Source organism: Staurois parvus, unplaced genomic scaffold, assembly GCF_062004578.1.
Source record: "Staurois parvus isolate SC_StPar_1 unplaced genomic scaffold, SC_StPar_1.0 ptg000057l, whole genome shotgun sequence".
In the NCBI taxonomy this organism is placed as follows: domain Eukaryota; kingdom Metazoa; phylum Chordata; class Amphibia; order Anura; family Ranidae; genus Staurois; species Staurois parvus.
This window is the reverse complement of record NW_028317853.1, coordinates 2,370,679-2,377,569: the sequence shown is the minus strand read 5'-3', so window position 1 is coordinate 2,377,569 and position 6,891 is coordinate 2,370,679. Positions and strand designations below refer to the sequence as shown.

The 6,891-nt window shown below is 42.4% G+C and overlaps 1 long non-coding RNA gene across 1 annotated transcript in view; it reads left to right on the top strand.

Moving 5' to 3' along the window:
* The first annotated feature begins 2,016 nt into the window (after positions 1-2,016).
* Positions 2,017-6,891, top strand: part of LOC149469931 (uncharacterized) — a 78,131-nt gene continuing 73,256 nt past the window's right edge. Inside the window, exon 1 of the long non-coding RNA XR_016311474.1 lies at positions 2,017-2,308. This is a non-coding gene — a long non-coding RNA (uncharacterized LOC149469931). The remainder of the gene's footprint in view (positions 2,309-6,891) is intronic.

The following is a 6,891-nucleotide window of genomic DNA, read 5'->3' as shown; positions in this document are numbered from 1 at the left end:
GCACGTCACAGAATGTACCCGTGTGGCTAACAGAAGCCAGTATCCATAATAGACTTGAAAACTTAACATAAGTAAATCACCAGGACCTGATGGCTTACACCCAAGAGTCCTTAGAGAACTTATCCAAGGTATTACCAGACCATTCATTCCTAATTTTGTTTTGGACAGCTTAAGGACTGGAATGGTACCAGCTAACTGGAAAAAGGCAAATGTGATACCAATATTTAAAAAAGGGCAAAGATATAGTCCTGGAAACTACAGGCCAGTCAGTCTAACTTCAATAGTATGTAAACTATAGATACTAAGAGACTATGTTTGCACATGATAATAGTAGCATTAGTAATAATCAACATGGATTTATGAAAGACCTGCCAGACCAATCTGCTAACATTTTATGAGGAAGTGAGCTGTAATCTTGATAGCGGAAGGCCTGTGGATGTGGTGTAGCTGGATTTTGCAAAAGCATTTGATACAGTTCCACATAAATGCTTAATTTACAAATTGAGGTCTGTTGGCTTAGACAATAGTATGTGCACCTGGATGGAAAACTGGTTACAGGAGCGCATACAACGGGTAGTTATAAATAACGAGTACTCAGAGTGGTCTGGAGTGGTAGGTGGGGTACCCCGGGGCTCTGTCCTGGGACCTATTCTGTTTAACTTATTCATAAATGATATAGAGGTTGGTATAAATAGCTCGATCTCAGTGTTAGCTGACATTACAAAGCTAAGCAGGGCAATAACTTCACAGCAGGATATAGAAGCCTTACAAGCTTACAAGACTTCAATAGAATCATGGTGGGGGCAACTACATGGCAAAGGAGGTGTAATGTTGAAAAATGTAAAGTAATGCATTTGGGGGCCAAAAATATGAATGAAAATTTCTTCTCTAGAGGAAGGGCTATTGAGGGATTCAAGGATGGAAAAGGATCTGGAGGTCTTAGTAGACCACAGGCTCAGCAATGGCATGCCATTCCAAGCTGCAGCAAGCAAAGCCAGTAGAAAATTAGCATGCATAAAAGAGGGGATTTACTCAAGAGATAAAACTATAATTCAACCACTTTATAAAACTCTGGTTCGCCCACATCTGGAGTATGCCGTCCAGTTCTGGTCACCAATTCTTAGGAAGGATGTGCTGGAGCTGGAGAGTGTCCAGAGAAGGAACAAAGCTAATGAAAGGACTGGCGGACCTCAGGTATGAGGGATGACTACAAACATTAAAGGTATTCTCCCTGGAGATGAGACGTTTGAGAGGAGATATGATAATGATATACAAGTACCTCAATGATGATCCCAACATAGGAAGAAAAGTACTCAGCTTCAGGGAGCTTAAGAAGACACGTGGGCACTCCATGAAATTGGAGTAGAAGCGGTTTAATCTTAAATTGCACAGGGGATTCTTTACTGTTAGAGAAGTAAGGATGTGGAACTCCCTTCCACAAGCAGTGGTGTATGTAAGAAGTATAAACAGTTTCAAAAGACTCTTAGACATACATCTTAAAGTGTTACTAAACCCACAACAGTAAAATCAGTCTGCATATGCAATAACGCATGCTTGATATACCCACTGTGTAACCTAAGGTGTTAATCATCTGCATTGTGTAAAAATGCTGTTTAATCCTGACTTTTCTAATCCTCCCCTTCTTTCAGTGTCTCCCTCTTATCTCCTGTCATATCATGTGGAGTCTCTCTGCACATGCTCAGTTTGTTGTGTATTGCTAGAGAGGTTTTTTTTTCTTGGGAGAGTGCATGTGATCATCACAGGCCAATCAGCAGTGTCTAGACAGAGGTCAGGGGTTTTGCATCCTTCTAGAGCGGAAGAAAAACTCCTCCTACCAGCTAATACAGTGGGTGGCCCACTACTGTGGCCTCGTTTCACTGTGGCCTTCAGTGACCTGTTCTATACATTGCAAGTCACTACCACCTCCGATCACTGGGGACTCCAATTAGTAGCAGATCAGCCCTTTGGAACGTGCTTGCGTTCTATGCTGGAAGAGCATTGTGAGGCTCATGCATTCCAAGCCGTTGGATGGGAGGTCTGGGGCGGTCAGGCCCCCCCTTTTTGGACCTCTGTCGCTGTGCCGAAGCAGTCTCGTGGTGTTGAGATCGCTTCAGAGGATGCTTTCCATGGCCATTGCATGTCTTTGCTCCGGCTGGAGCCTTGGATTGCAGGAGGGGGCTGGAGCGCACGGAGAGCCCGTATTTCCAGCCTGTGGATGTGGGCATGCGCTCCAGATGGCAGCACATACAATAAGGGACAGAGGCCAAATATGGACACGGTACAAGCAATACTTGCATTAGGACAATGGGTAAGCAAACCCCCTTAATGTGAACGAATATCAGTATAACTATTATTTTATCACAAATCATAAATCACTTTCACATTTAACACCAGTGTCATCATCTGGGGTCATTCATATTCCTTACGGTCGGTGAGAGAAACACATGTAGGGGTTAATGTCACAAAGCTTTAGGGATAAACAGTGATAGTCCCTGCCCATAGGTGGTCTGGAAACACCCCCAGACTAATTGGTGGTCTTGACACCACACAACATATATTAGTCTGGGAGCAGTTAACAGCCTTGTGGGCTCTGAGGAAGAGGATAAGTCCTTGAAACACATCATGTTCTGTTACGCTATGATGCATTGCAGATTGAACTGTGCTGTTTCCATGCAATGAGCTTGTATTATTAGCTGATTTTGTGAAAATAATACCTTTTTTACACAATAAAGCCATATTTAATGGATAATGCACTAGGCCAGTGCACTCTCTGTGTTGTTTGTTATTGCAGTTCCTCTAGACTTCCCCAGTCTTGTGAGGACAGCAAGGTGAGTACATCCTATGAGAGCCAAGATATGATCGCAGCCTATTGACCTTTTCGGACCACTCCCCAAGCGCAGGAGTATTAAAGTTTTCCAGTTTTATGTGCATAGAGCTACCAGCTGGAACCAGATCCCTCTGTTCATCATTCTTACTTAGTTGTCCTCCTTTTTGGTCTGATGTATCAACCTCTTATTAAAAAAAATATACTAAAGTCCAAAAGTGTTATACATCCATAGAACCATGCTGAGGTGTGTGCTTTGCCTTCATACTCTAGAAAGTGTCCTTCCTTCTCATTTATGAAAATTGGGATGTTTGTATGTACATGGTGGGGGAATCTATGACAATTACTTAGATTTCCACTTTTTACTCATTTGACTACAGATAGGGAAAAATTGGGTCACTCATTTAGAGTTTTTTCAATAGACTGTGTGGTTCCCTTGATGTCACATAGATTTATAAGACTATAGGGTTTTACAAAAGGCAAATAGACTATTCTCTTTGCAGGGGTAATTGCACTTTATAATGGAATTTTCTCCAGAATTTACTGAATGTTCTGAAAATTTACTTTTCCATGAATACCCAATCACATGCAAAAAACATTTAAAAACACTGGATCTTTTCTTGCACATGACTGGATGATGGAAATCATCAGAGCTTTACCTTATTTACTAAGCTATGGGGAAAATTCCCTCACAAAGTGCAACTTCCCTTGCAACGTGAACAGTCTATTTGCCTTTAGTAATCCATCCCTATGGGTCAGCAACAGCATCTTCAATACTTTTCTCAGTGCAACTTGTTTTCAAGGAATACAGTATGTTACTGGAATACATTTTAAACCTGCCTGGATTTAGCTTTAATTTGAAATGTCCAACTGTTCTATTAGTCTAGGCTTCTTTAATGTGCCTGGTAATGCTCAAAGCTCATTGTGCTCTCCATGCAGATGTATTTGAAATGCTGATACTGCAGTATTTGTGAGACATGCTGGCTGCTTAATTCTCTCCAGGAATCCTGCAGTGTTATATCTCCATTGTGCTTTTCCCAATCCTCATCCTAAAAAAAATATTTTACTATCTAGGAACAGTAAAATGTATCTGAGATCTACTGAAGGGGGCAATGCTCAGCCCGATATTTACAAGCATTGCTTACGATTGTGCCATGTAGGGGATTACTTTCAAGTGGTAATGAGAAATGAATAATGTTACACAAAGGTTTTCCATTCTTCCCAATGTTCTAGGACAGTGGTCTCCAAACTGCATCCCAGGGACCAGATATGGCCCTTTGCTTGCTTTTATTTGGCCCTTGGGGCACTATTTCCTCCACTGATACCAACGATGGGGCAAAATTCATCCCAGTGACACTAAAGATAGAGCACAATTTCTCACAATGACACCAACAATGGGGCTCAGTTCATCCCAATGACACCAGTGTTGGGGCATACGGTAATTCCTCCTAATGACGGCACTATATAAGTACCTGTAATAAATAAAATAAATAAATCATGACACCAAATATAGAGCACAATTTCTCCCAATGATACCAACAATGGGGCACAGTTCATCCCAATGACACCATCATTGGGGCATAATTCCTCCTAATGACAATAAAGATAGGGCACAATTCCTACCAATGACACCAACAATGGGGCACAGTTCCTCCCAATGACACCAGTGATGGGGAATAATTCCTCCTAATGACATCAAAGACAGGGCACAATTCCTACCATGACACTAACAATGGGGCACAATTCCTCTCATTGACATCAAAGATGGGCATTGTTTACTCCCACTGATGCTGGAACATTTTCTGCTCCTGATGGCCATGGTCCGGCTCCCCTAAGGTCGGAAGGACAGTAAACTGGCCCTTTGTTTAAAGAGTTTGGAGACCTCTGTTCTAGGAGAAGAAAGTGGTACAAGTTAGCACATCTTGCATAATTAAATCATACATTCATTTATAGAGGTTATGGAAGAGGGTGTATGTGTAGGGCAAGAGTGCCAGTGGGTATTACGGTAGGCGATATGTGCAGGAGAGGAGTGTATAGGGGATAACAGCAAAGAGTACATACAGAAGAGGAGCGCGATGGGTATGACAACGGGCAATAAATTCAGGAGACAAGTGCAGAGGGTATGACACCAGGTAGTAGGTGCAGGAGAGAAGATTGAAGGGTATGTGTAGGAGAGGAGTGCAAAGGGTATTGCTGTAGGTGGTATGTGCAGGAGAGAGGCGTGGAGTATATGGCAGTCGGCAGTTTGTGAGAGACAAATGTGGAGGGTATGATGGCAGGCAGTATGTATTAGAGAAGAATATAGAAGAGTTCCCAGTGGGCAGAATGTGCATGAGAAAGGTGCAAAGGGTATAAGGACAGCTAGTATGTAATGTGCAGGAGAAGACAGTGGAGGTTAAGACAGCGGGCAGTATGTGCAGTAGACGAGTGCAGAGGGGATATTGGCAGACAATATGTACAGGAAAGGAGTGTGGTGGGTATGACAATGAGCAGTATGTTCAGGAAAAGTGTACAGAGCGTATGGCAGCAGGTAGTATGTGCAGGAGAGGAGTGCAGAGGGTATGACAATGAGCAGTATGTTCAGGAAAGGTGTACATAGGGTATGGCAGCAGGTTGTATGTACAGGAGAGGAGTGCAGAGGGTATGACAATGAGCAGTATGTTCAGGAAAGGTATACATAGGGTATGGCAGCAGGTAGTATGTGCAGGAGAGGAGTGCAGAGGGTATGACAATGAGCAGTATGTTCAGGAAAGGTATACATAGGGTATGGCAGCAGGTAGTATGTGCAGGAGAGGAGTGCAGAGGCAAATCTTTGGAGTTGACTTGACATTTGATTCTCTTACTGAACATATAATCATTAAATAAAAGATTCAATATATGATGTAATTTTGATGAACTTATCTCCAGATTTTCCTGGGAAGAAAGTTCATTTTGATATCTTGCTCTGTGATATTGTCCTTCTTTAAGGGAATATTATTCTTCAGCGGAATTAACCTCTTAAAGTTGCTATATATTGCGTATCCATCAATGGTCTCTCAAGACCTTCTGCTCTCTAGTTCCCGTGTCACCTCCTCCTATGCTCACCTCCAGGACTTCTCCCGAGCTTCTCCCAGCCTATGGAATTCCCTTCCCCAATCTGTCCGGCTGTCTCCTAATCTTTAGACGATCCCTGAAAACCTTTCTCTTTAAAGAAGCCTATCCTGCTTCTACCTAGTAAACCGCCATTTATTTCCTCCATCAGTGCATCCCCCCACAGCTATTACCTTTTGTATCACTCAACCCTTCCTCCTAGATTGTAAGCTCTAAAGAGCAGGACCCTCTGTTTCCTCTTGTACCAAATTATATTGTAACTGTAATGTCTACCTTCATTTTGTAAAGCGCTGCGCAAATTGTTGGCGCTGTATAAATCCTGTATAATAATGGTGACCAAAAATAGGGCTATAATGCGTTTTTCACAAATTAATTTTTATACAGGGATAGATTTGTCTGTACAGTATATGTTGCTGCACATCGAGAAGGTACAGATCCTTTGGGCCCATCCCCAAAAGAATGCTATACCTCTCCAGGGTGTCACCCATCCTCTGGAACTCCCTGCCCCAACCCATCAGATTATCACCTACTCTTCTCAGCTTTAGGCGCACCCTGAAAACCCACCTCTTCAGGGAAGCCTAAATACTGTATAATAATAATAATAATAATACCTGTGACATGGGACTGGGTCCATTGGTGCTGAAAGATTCACAGGGCAATACCCCAGTGGTTTTGGCAATCATCCAATGGTGGAATAGCTGGACAGAAACTGTGCTAATGAATGCTGGGATGTCACAGGCAAGAGGGTCTACAGCTTGGAGGCACATTCTATAGAAACCCAGTGAGCTCCTAAAGGATTCTTTATGGCAGGGGAACATGTGGAGTAACAATGTTGAAACTTCTTCCCTGCCAAAGATCATTTGATGTGTCTGCTGCAAACATTCGTACCAATGAACAACAAAACTTTGTGTAATCATTCAAATGTTATAATATCGTCAATATAGTCATGTGAAATGTAAGGTACACCTTATGAAAAT